We start from the raw sequence: 12,714 nt of genomic DNA on the forward strand, positions 1-12,714 counted from the left end.
CTGCTCCTCCAGAGTTCAATCCCCAGCAACCACATGGTGACTCACAACGATCTGTAATGGAATCCAATTCCCTCTTCTGGTCTGTCTGAAGACAGTGACAGTGCACTCACATGAAGTCTTTAAAATATATATATATATATATATTTTTTTTTTTTTTAAATCAACATTATCCAGGCGTGGTGGCACAAGCCTTTGATCCCAGCACTTGGGAGGCAGAGGCAGGCGGATTTCTGAGTTCGAGGCCAGCCTGGTCTACAGAGTGAGTTCCAGGACAGCCAGGACTACACAGAGAAACCCTGTCTTGAAAAAAAAAAAAAAAAAAAAAAGGAAAAAAGTCAACTACAAAGCTGGGCGTCGTGGCAAAATACGTCCACTACAAAAGCAATGTTCTTTCTGATTTGAAGAAGCAACAAAAAGGAGCTAGTAGAATCTTCCAAGTTATTTAAAGCATGCCTTTTTTTGTATTTATAATAATTAAAAATAACTTATCAGATATGTCTATTTTATCAACTGGCAAAACAATAAAAGTACAATAAATTCATATTAAAAAATCAACTATACAAAGCTGGGTGTCATGCCTCTAATTACAGCACTTGGGAGACTGAGGCAGGAGGATTGCCTCGGGGTCAAAAACAGCATGATAGATAGATAGATAGAGAGAGAGAGAGAGAGAGAGAGAGAGAGAGAGAGGGAGGGAGGGAGGGAGGGAGGGAGAGAAAAAGCAGGGTGACATGGCTGAGAGAGTAAAGACACTGGGCCAATTATGACCTCAGTTTGACCCCTGGACTGTCAGGTGCACAACCTCTTCTACCTGTTGAGCAATGTGCTGGCACTTTAATTATTACTTTTTTAAAAAAAAAATATCTGTACTGGCTTGGTTTGTTGTCCTTAACACAAGTTAGAGTCATCAGAGAGGTAGGAGCCTCAGTTGTGAAAATGCTGCCATGTAAGTCACCATGTGGTTGCTGGGGATTGATCCAGCTGTAGGGCATTTTCATAATTAGTGATTGATGGGGGAGGGCCTAGCCCATTGTGAGTGGTGCCTGATCTCTGAACTGATGGTCCTGGGTTCTATAGGAAAGCAGGCTGAGACAGCTGTTGGGAAGCAAACCAGTAAGTACCACTCCTTCATGACCTCTGCATTAACTGCTGCCCCCAGGTTGTAGCTTTTTGGTGTTTGTCTGGAGAGCAAACACACTGGGTTCCTACTCTGATTAAGTTCCTATCCTGACTTTCTCCAATGATGGATTTTGATATGAAAACCAACCAAATAAACCCTTTACTCCCAACTTGCTTTCTGGTCACGTGTTGCATCTCAGCAATAAAATGTTGACTAAGACAATATCTCAGTTGGCCCCAAACTCCTGACTCTCCTGCTTCAGCCTCTTCAGTGCTAGGGTAGGATTACAGGTCTGAGCAGCTCTGCCCACCAAACTGACCACCTTAAGCTGCTGTAAGATATCCCATCTGACAAATGGCCACAATATGTCCAACCTGTCTCATGGGTGTTAGAGTTATTTCTGTTAGCAGGAATTGCCAACAATACTTCACTGAAATTCAACAGGGGCAACTCTGCCTGTCTGCCTGTCTGTCTGTGTACCTGCTTGCCTGCCTACATGCCTGTCTGTGTGCCTGTGTGCCTGTGTGCCTGTGTGCCTGTGTGCCTGTCTGTCTGTGTACCTGCTTGCCTGCCTACATGCCTGCATGCCTGTCTGTGTGCCTGCCTGCCTGTTTGCCTGTGTGTGTGTGTGTGTGTGTGTGTGTGTGTGTGTGTGTGTGTGTGTGTGTTGTACACAAAGCAGGCTCGTGACCAGGTTCTGTCACTTAGCTACATCTGCAGTCTAATTTTGTTGTTCTTTTGTTTTTCTTTTAAACAGAAACATAAGCTGGCCCTGGGCAGTGGTGGTGAGCACCTTAAATCCCAACACTAAGGAGGCTAAATGGGAGTTCAAGGCCAGCCTGTTCTACATAGTGAGTTTCAGGACAGCCAGAGCTACACAGAAAGACCCTATCTCACAAAATGTTTATGTGTATGTGTGTGTGTTGGGGGGGTTCACCTGCATGTATTTCTGTGTACCACTTGAGAGTCATCATGTGGGTGCTGGAAACTGAACTTGGTTCCCCTACAAAAGTATTTCTTGCTGGGCATGGTGGCACATGCCTTTAATCCCAGCACTTGGGAGGCAGAGGATTTCTGAGTTCGAGGCCAGCCTGATCTACAGAATGAGTTCCAGGACAGCCAGAGAAACCCTGTCTCAAAAAAACAAACAAACAAACAAACAAAAGTATTTCTTTTCCTTTTTTCTTTTGGTTTTTCGAGACAGGGTTTCTCTGAGTAGCCCTGGCTGTCCTGGAACTCATTCTGTAGACAACACTGGCCTCGAACTCAGAAATCCGCCTGCCTCTGCCTCCCGAGTGCTGGGATAAAGGCGTGTGCCACCACTGCCAGGCATTACAAAGGTATTAAGCACTCTTTTTTCTTTTAAGATTTATTTATTTCCGGGGCCTAGCAAACACAGAAGTGGATGCTCACAGTCAGCTATTGGATGGAACACAGGGCCCCCAATGGAGGAGCTAGAGAAAGTACCCAAGGAGCTAAAGGGAACTGCAACCCTATAGGTGGAAAAACATTATGAACTAACCAGTACCCCAGAGCTCTTGACTCTAGCTGCATATGTATCAAAAGATGGCCTAGTCGGCCATCACTGGAAAGAGAGGCCCATTGGACTTGCAAACTTTATATGCCCCAGTACAGGGGAACGCCAGGGCCAAAAAGGGGGAGTGGGTGGGTAGGGGAGTGGGGGGGAGTGTATTGGGGACTTTTTGGATAGTATTGGAAATGTAAATGAGGAAAATACCTAATTAAAAAATAAATAAATAAATAAAAGATTTGTTTATTTTATGTATATAAGTACACTGTAGCTGTCTTCAGACATACCAGAAGACCCCTTTACCGATGGCTGTGAGCTACCATGTGGATGCTGGAATTGAACTCAGGACCTTTGGAACAGCAGTCAGTGCTCTTAACCACTGAGCAATCTCTCCAGCCCAGTATAGCACTCTTATCCACTGAACCAATCTGCACACTTTAGTTTTTTGAGATAGGCTCTTCCTATGTGTCTAAGCTGTCTTCAAATTCCAGATGATTCTCCTGTCTCTGTCTCCCGAGTGCTGGGATTACAGATGTAAACTACTCTGCCCATGCCCATTTTTTCATTTCTTTAATGGGGGGGGGGGGGGAGCACACACGCTGTGGCGCACGTGGTGACCAGAGGACAACCTACAGAAGTTTGTTCTCTCCTACCATGTGGGATCCAGGGAGAAACCCATAAAGACTGTAGAGAGGGGACTGGAGAGATGGCTCAGTGGTTAAGAGCACTGACTGCTCTTCCCAAGATCCTGAGTTCAAATCCCAGCAACCACATAGTGGCTCACAACCACCCAGAATGAGATCTGCCGCCCTCTTCTGGTGTGTCTGAAGTCAGCTACAGTGTACTTACATAAAAATAATAAATAAATCTTTAAAAAAAAAAAAAAGAAAAGAAAAGACTTGGCAGGAGGCTCCTGTACCCACCTAGCCAGAGCCACCTTGCCTACCTGTTTTGTTTTGAGGGGTTTTTTTTTGTTTGTTTGGTTTTTTTTTGCGGGGGGGTGGTGGGGGGAAGAATGTTTATTTTCTAAGATAGAGTCTTACAGTGTAGCCCTGGCTGGTCTGGAACTCTGTATTGTAGACCAGGGTGTTCTCAAAGCATAGAAATCCATCTGCCTCTGCCTGCTGAGTGCCAGGATAGCAGGTAAGAGCCATCATGCCCAGCCTACAGATTTGTTTTGGTTTGGTTTGGGTTTTTTTTTGGGGGGGGGGGGTTCGAGACAGGATTTCTCTGTGTAGCCTTGGGTGTCCTGGAACTCACTCTATAGACCAGGCTGGCCTCGAACTCAGAAATCTGCCTGCCTCTGCCTTCCAAGTGCTGGGAATTAAAGGCATGCAACACCACGACCCAGCTTGTTTCATTTTTTATTTTAGTTGACACATAACTGTGTAATATTTTGATACATATAAAAAATGTGCAATGATCAGATCCCAGGAACTGACATAGTCTCCCTCACCTGAAACACTTGTTTCTCTTTTGTTTTGTTCTGTTTTGGTTTGGTTTTGGTTTTTGATACAGGGTTTCTCGATGTAGCCCCTGGCTGTCCTGGAACACACTCTGTAGACAGGCTGGCCTTGAGCTTGAAGATTCACATGCCTCCGCCTCTGGAGTGCTGGGACTAAAGGCATGTGCCACAGTCACCTGGCTACATTTATCATTTCTTTCTTTAAAAAAAAAAAAAAAGATTTATTTATTATTATATCTAAGTACACTGTAGCTGTCTTCAGATGCACCTGAAGAGGGCGTCAGATCTCATTACAGATGGTTGTGAGCCACCATGTGGTTGCTGGGATTTGAACTCAGGACCTTCGGAAGAGCAGTCAGTGCTTTTAACCACTGAGCCATCTCTGCAGCCCCCCCTTTTTCCCCCCAAGATTTATTTATTTATTTATTTATTTATTACATGTAATGTACACTGTAGCTGTCTTCAGACACTCCAAAAGAGGGAGTCAGGTTTCATTACAGGTGGTTGTGAGCCACCATGGAAAAGCAGTCGGGTGCTCTTACCCACTGAGCCATCTCAGCCCTTTGTATAGCCCTGGCTGTCCTGGAACTCACTTTGTAGACCAGGTTGGCCTCTAACTCAGAAATCCGCCTGCCTCTGCCTCCTGAGTGCTGGGATTAAAGGCGTGTGCCACCATGCCCGGCTTTTATCATTTCTTTTTTTTTTTTTTTTTTAAAGATTTTATTTATTTATTATATGTAAGTAAGTACACTGTAGCTGTTTTCAGACACACCAGAAGAGGGCGTCAGATCTCGTTACGGATGGTTGTGAGCCACCATGTGGTTGCTGGGATTTGAACTCTGGACCTTTGGAAGAGCAGTCGGGTGCTCTTACTCACTGAGCCATCTCACCAGCCCCCTTATCATTTCTTTATGTCAAGAATATTCACCTTTTTCTCATTTAAGTATCTGAAATATGCAATGTTTTTATTAGCCACACATGTTTTGCAGTAAACAATCTGTAAGTTTGCTGCAAAGAGCACATAGGCAGGGTGTAGTAGCAAACACCTATAATGCCAACACTGGTGAAGCAGAGGCAGGCAGACTTCTGTGAGTTTGAGGCCAGTCTTTTTAACCCAGAGTGTTCCAGGCCAGCCAGGGCTACATAGTGAGACCCTGTCTCAATAAATAAATGGATAGATACAAATTAAAGGTAAAGCAAACTATAGGTTCTCAATAGGTATGCACCATCATTATTGCTTCCAAACACACAAATTTCTGGATCGTTTATTTGACAGTAAAATGACCTACAGCAGATCCAAGCAGACTTCCTGGAGCCTGGAACTTATACCAAATTTAAAGGCATGGTTGAAAGTTATATATAAAAAGTCAGGGCTGGTGAGATGGCTCAGTGGGTAAGAGCACCCGACTGCTCTTCCGAAGGTCCAGAGTTCAAATCCCTGCAACCACATGGTGGCTCACAACCATCCATAACAAGATCTGACTCCCTCTTCTGGTGTGTCTGAAGACAGCTACAGTGTACTTACATATAATAATAAATAAATCTTTAAAAAAAAAAAAAAGTCAGCCGGGCAGTGGTGGCACACGCCTTTAATCCCAGCACTCAGGAGGCAGAGGCAGGTGGATTTCTGAGTTCGAGGCCAGCCTGGTCTACAGAGTGAGTTCCAGAACAGCCAGGGCTATACAGAGAAACCCTGTCTTGAAAAACAAAAACAAAAACAGAGCAGATCGGGGCAAGGTAGTACTGGGGTCCGAGAAACTGGAGAAGCTGAGGCAAGAGGATTGAAACTTCAAGGTCAGTGTATTAGTTAGGGCTTTACTGCTGTGAACAGACACCATGACCAAGGCAAGTCTTAGAAAAAAAAAAAAAAAAAAAACAACATTTCTCCTAGAACACAGGATTTTGCTCCATTTCACTTCTTGGTATGCCTTTAATACTCCAACCATATATTTTATATTTTTCCTTTCTATGCTTGTTATGCTTGTTCAAATTTCTCTTCATAAGACTTAACCAGAGAACAAAGTCTCTGCTGGGCATTTTTGAAACTTCCTTTGTCAATGCAATTAATGCAATTAGTCCAAGTCTCTTCACTTTAGCCTCAAGCAGTCTTTTCAGACAAGGGCAAAAAGTAGCCACATTCTTCACCAAAATACCACAAAAACACTCTTTATGCCACATACTGAAATTCTTCTCTTTTGAAATCTCTTAGGCCAACACAGTTTAAACACAGTTCAAATTACTCCATATTCCTACTAGGATGACCCATTAAGCCACATTTAAAGCATTCCACTGCTTTCCAAATCCAAAGTCCCAAAATCCACATTCTTTCAAATAAAAGCATGGTCAGGCCTATCACAGCAATACCCCCACTCCTGGTACCAACTTCTGTTTAGTCAGGGTTCTCTAGAGTCACAGAACTTATGGATAGTCTCTACATAGTAAAGGAGTTTATTGATGACTTACAGTCTGCAGTCCAATTCCCAACAATGGTCAGTAGTAGCTGTGAATGGAAGTACAAGGATCTAGCAGTTGCTCAGTCCCACACGGCAAGCAGGCGATACTGAGTGAGCTCAAAGGCAGCTTAAGAAGAAGACCCTGAAGCCGGGCGAGGTGGCGCAAGCCTTTAATCCCAGCACTTGGGAGGCAGAGGCAGGTGGATTTCTGAGTTCGAGGCCAGCCTGGTCTACAGAGTGAGTGCCAGGACTGCCAGGGCTATACAGAGAAATGCTGTCTCGAAAAAACAAAAACAAAAACAAAAAAAGACCCTGCCAGTAAACAAAAAAGTACAAATAAGCTGAGAATGGGCTGGAGGAATGGCTCCTGGGTTGGGACCTGAGAATTTGGCTCCCACCACCTACAACGAGCAGCTCACTATGGCCTGTAACTCCAACCCCAGGGAATGTAACCCCATCTCCTGGTCATATGCACAGAGACATAGATACACACATTTATTTATTTATTTATTTATTTATTTATTTATTTATTTAGGTTTTTCTTGATGAGACAGGGTTTCTCTGTGTAACCCTGGCTGTCCTGGAACTCACTCTGTAGACCAGGCTGGCCTCGAACTCAGAGATCCACCTGCTTCTGCCTCCCTAGTGCTGGGACAAAGGCATGAACCACCTTTTTTTTTTTTAAGAGCATTTATTATTTTCTGTCTGTGCAATATTTTTCCCTACAATATATACCATGTGTGCAGTGCCGACAGCAGCCAGAAAGGGGCATCAGATACCATAGGACTGGAGTTTAAAATGAAGCCCGCCTTGTGGATCCTGGGACAACAACTCTGAAAGATAAGCCAGAGCTCTTAACCACTGAGCAATCTCTCCAGCCCTTACACACAATTTTTTTTTTTTTAAGTTTTTAATGGGCTGGGGATATAATTAAATGTATAAGAACTTAGGATGTGTGAAGTCCTGAATACATTTGCAAAAGCGCGCGCACACACACATACACAGAAACCCTCAACCATATACACAGTCAATTCAGGGTCCGTAGTTCATCTCAGTGGCCCTGGGTTCGAGCTCCAGAACTGCAGAACCAGGTCTAAGTCCTGGAGTTGCTGTGAGAACTTCAGGTTCCTCTGCGTGGTCTGAGAACCCTGCGCTTTCATCTTTGGCCGTTAGGGGGCAGCAAGCGCACGATGGATTGGCGGCGCAGGACCAGCGCGGGGGCAACTCAGGCAGAGGAAGCTGATGAAATCCTAGCCAACTTGCAGTGAGCTCATCCCGCCCGGGCGCCTCCGGAAGCCACGGGGCGGCCCGGCCTCCGCCTGGCCCGAGCGATAACGCTCTGGTTTGGAACCAGGGCGGGAAGTCCTTCCTGAAGTCTGCCTTGTATGGGGCCTGCTGCCAGAACCCTGGGCCTGAGGGGAGGGTCGAGGACAAAGTGGGTGTTTCTTGCAAAATAAAAAAGAAAGTGAATTCGGAGCCTAGCGGTGGGATGGAGAGAAAGAGAGGTGGGGAGGAAGGAAAGGAGAGACATGAATGAGAAAGACTTTTGTGAGCGACAAAGACAGAAATTGAGGCGGACGTTGGAGAGACAGAAAGCAGGTTCAAGTCAAAACAGATGGAAGAGAGGTGGGACACGAGAGACAATAAAAGGAAGAGACCCCGGCAACAGGAACCAAGCAAGTGGCAAGGATGCTGAGGCAGGACAGGCTATGGGCGCGGTGGGGACCGTAGGGACCAGCCCTGCGGGATGGGGCGCGTCGTGGGCCCGCCCAGCCCCCCAGCCCCGCGGCGGCGCGGGCCAGTTACCAAGTTACCAAATTACCGCAGGATTCCGGAGCTTCTGACTGGCGAGGCTGCAGCCAATCAGAGAGCGGCGCAGCTGTTCTCGGGCAGGAGGCCTGGAGACACGCGCACCTTCCCACACCCAGGAAGCCGCTGACACAGGCCCGGTGGCGCGCGCCACCACTGTCCCGCGGACACGCGGAGTTCTTCTACACGGCAACACACACACGGAGACCGTCCCACACCCACATGTACGCACATTCATACACACGCATGCACCCTTATCTGCATTCGCATACAGAAACACATTCACACACGTGTACACACAGCACAGATATACACAAATATTCACACATATGCACAAATGTTCACACATATACACGCATATAAACTTACATGTGCACACACATATACCTATGCACACGCATATACACATGTATATGTATACATGCACACCATAGATGAATATATACACAAACATACATAGACCCACTAACATACACACACACACACACACACAGGCACTCACACACACGCACACACACACACACACCTAGAGGCATACACAATCCCAAGACACAGACACACACAGCCCCGGGAAGCACTACACATCTTTTTGAAGTCAGTAAAGCAATGCACAGTTCACACATACCACTACACTGACACACAATGGCCTTGTCACAAGTGACAGTGGCACAACCATAAGCCCACACACACACTTCACAACCACACTCGAGGGAGATTTATAATCAGCATAATGTCACTGATGTGTGCACAGTCCCAGGGACAGGCAACCCAATCTTCAGACACAACCACAGTGACATACTCACAATGACACATGGCATTGTATAGATAATGTGTATGCTTGGTGGCAGTGTGGGGCATGTAAACACACCCATTACTATGATATGCACACAGTACTACTGGTGCTTGGCGTGGCAGACACCATCAGAGAGACACACTGACATCAGTACAGAAATACAACACATCCACACACACCTCCATGGCTGTGACACAATCCCAGTGTCACACAAATAACCCCACACAGGAGCCATAGCATTGACACATGCCAGCCTACTGCTTATATCTGCACACTTTTCACAGAAAAGCATCCCAAGGACTCTTATAATAGCCCAAGGACTCAACTATTTGTTGCAACAGCCTGACACGCACATATCACCATACTTAGCGTGCTGACAGGGACCATCACACTGACACACTAGCCCCCTGACACGATCACTTTCATAGAACAACTCCCTAACACTCTGGCCACACGCCTAGAGGAAATTGTCACTCATATAAACACACATATCATTCCTGCTCTGGTCCATGGAAGCTAAGTGCACGTGGGATGCTGGGGGGAGGGATGCAGGGAGGACTTGTGTTTGTGTATTTGGGTGCAGTTCCTCCCCCTTCCTGCACTTCCTGGGGGCGGGGCCAAGCGGCTGCCGCTGTTACCGGGTAAACTTCCCCGCCTCCCCCTCGTGCGGCCATTAGTCACCCCCCCCAGGATGATGTCATCGCCTCATTCTGGAGGCTGAGTAATCCTAGTCTCCGCCCCCTCCCCCCCAGGTACCAGGGAAGGGGCGGGCCGCACCTGAGCTCCGCCGAGGACTAGAGCTGGGGTCTGGAGCTGAAGGCTCGGCGCCTTCGATGTCCCTGGGGTGGGGACTAAGGAATCTGGGCCTCTCTAAAGTGACTTAAGAGTGCGTATCAGTGTCCCCGGAGACTGGGGGCTTCCAGCCCTGGATCGGTGGTAGCAGACTTCTGGATCTTTTAGGCTTGAGGTCTTTTTGTTAATGCTCACTTGCTGCTTTGTGTTTGGTGTTGGGTTTGTTTGTTTGTTTGCAGTGCTGGGGATGCAGCCTAGAGCCTCACCCACACTTAGGCTAGGAATCCTTCACTGAGCAACATCCACACTATTTTTTAATTTTTTTTTTTTTTTTAACTTTTAGACAGTTACCCCCTAAGGACAGAACTGTCACTAAATCACCCAGGCTGGCCTTGAAGTTACTCTGAAGTCCATACACACATAAACCATAAATTTTCTATTCTCCTGCCTCAGCTTTTCAAGTAGCTGGGAATGAATACAGACATGTATAACTGGGCTCTGCTTGCTTGTGTTTTTATGAAAACAGGCTCTCACTCTGCAGCCCAGTCCAACCTGGAACTCTTGGCAATCCTCCTGCCTCACCCTCCTGGGTGTTACAGGCATGAATCCCCTTATCTACTCAGTCCTAAAGTATGAAGCACCCCCCAGGTGCTCCCCACATTCATGCTAAGGGCTTGATCCGTTCTCTCTGACTGAGGCCTGGGATAGATTGAGTGCTAAGGAGGACACAATAAATGCAATGTCAGGTTCCCCTTGGTTCTGGGAGATCACCAAGCTGTACCCCGGGGAACAAGTGCTTACAGGAGAGAAAAGAGTACAGGTCTGTGCCTCAAGGATGGGCATGTGACCACATGGATGAACCAGACACCTGAAGTCTAATGACTTATGGGGGTGGGAGGGGGACATGTCTATCAGCACCAATATGCTGAATGAGGCTGGGAGTTCCCCCAAGACATCGGAGGGTCTGTTTCCCAAGAACCCCAGTTCCTATGTCCTGTGCGGTGAGATGTGGGTCTTCATTTTCAAAAGACCATTCAGACATGCCTGCCTGCCTGACCTTTCACGAATATACGGACCCAGTTTGGTTTGTTTCGTTTTAAATAAGGTCTCATATAATTCAAGCTGGCCTCAAAAACATACTGTATAGCCAGAGGTAACCTTGAACTCATGACTGTCCTGCCTCTACCTCCCGATTTTTGGTATGACAGGTATGGACCACTCTACCCAGCTTTATAGAGTGCTGTGGGTGGAGCTCAGACTCACAAACAGCTGGCAAAGCCGGGCATGGTGGCGCACGCCTTTAATCCCAGCACTCCGGAGGCAGAGGCAGGCGGATTTCTGAGTTCGAGGCCAGCCTGGTCTACAGAGTGAGTTCCAGAACAGCCAGGGCTACACAGAGAAACCCTGTCTCGAAAAACCAATCAACCAACCAACAAACAAACACCTGGCAAGCCCTCTGTGAACTGAGCCTCATCCCCAGTCTGGCTCCCTTTGGAAGGGGACTCCAGACCTTGTCTCTTGGGGCTAGTAGTCCCTGTGGAGAAGGGATTGTATACTTATTTACTTATTTTGTAGCTCAGGTTATCCTTGAACTTCCTACAAAGCCCATGCTGGTCTTGAATCTCTGGTCCTCCTGCCTCCACCGTCCAAGTACTGGGACACTGGTGTGCACCATCATTTCTGGCTCATGGCCTTGACTTTTTTTTTTTTTTTTTTTTTTTTTCTCCTTGTGTTGTTTTAGGTTTTGAGAAGGGTTCTCAAAATGCAAGTCTGGCTGGCCTAAAAACTTACTATGTACCCAGAGATAACCTTGAACTCATGACCCTCCTGCCTCTACCTCCCTCTCTCTGCACAGACCGTGCTGGCGTGGAACTTAACAGAGATCCTCTTGTCACTGCTTTTGCCTCCCAAGGGTTGAAATGAAGGCATGAGGTACCATGCCTGGTGATGTCCTTGTTTTTATGACTCCAGAAGTCCATTGTGTGTGTTGGGGGGAGGGTGTCGCCGCCGTTCTATTTTTGAGAAAGTTTTGCTATGTGGCACAGGAAGGCCTCAAACCCTTAGCAATCCTCCTGCCTCAGTCTCTGGGGTGCTGGGATGGCAGGGCAGCATCAGCATATCTGGTGTACCACTGTTTTTGTGAGGCCATAGCTGAATTTCTCTTCTGTAAAGTCTTGCGACTTGTTTTCCACAGCCAGTACTCTGAATTCTTTTCAGGGCACGGGTAGAGTCACTCCCTGCCTTCCTGGGGTCACCCTGAAAGGGTCTCTTTATGGAAGGGGTATATTCGGTGGCTAATTTCCTAAGACCAACTCCATGGGACCTTCCAGCTGTGGCTTGGGTGCACTTTGCACATCCCCCACCTCCACCCCACCCCCCATCCCATTCCTTCTTAACTGCACAGCCTTGCCCTGCAAATGTGTGGGGCAGCATGAAGAGCCGAAGTCTTACCCCAACCGGCCACAGAGCTCGCGGGCCGCACAGCCTGAAGCTCCCCGGGGCCCGACTCCCCCGCACTCCCGCCCTACAACGAGGGCTCCCCCAGATCCGGGAGGACTTTGGCGGCGACCAATGAGCGCTCTCGCCGTCTCCGGGAGCCGGGCCGGCTCTGCCCGCCTGGCATTGGGCACGCGATGGGCAGCAGCGGGCGGGGCCTGGGGGCTCCTCGCGCCTGGTTGGGCCAGGCTTGTTGCTGGGTAACGGGGCGGCGAGTTTCCCCTGGCAACGGCGGCGAGTACCGCTCACTGGCTG

This window comes from Mus musculus, chromosome 7 (assembly GCF_000001635.26).
Source record: "Mus musculus strain C57BL/6J chromosome 7, GRCm38.p6 C57BL/6J".
Taxonomy (NCBI): domain Eukaryota; kingdom Metazoa; phylum Chordata; class Mammalia; order Rodentia; family Muridae; genus Mus; species Mus musculus.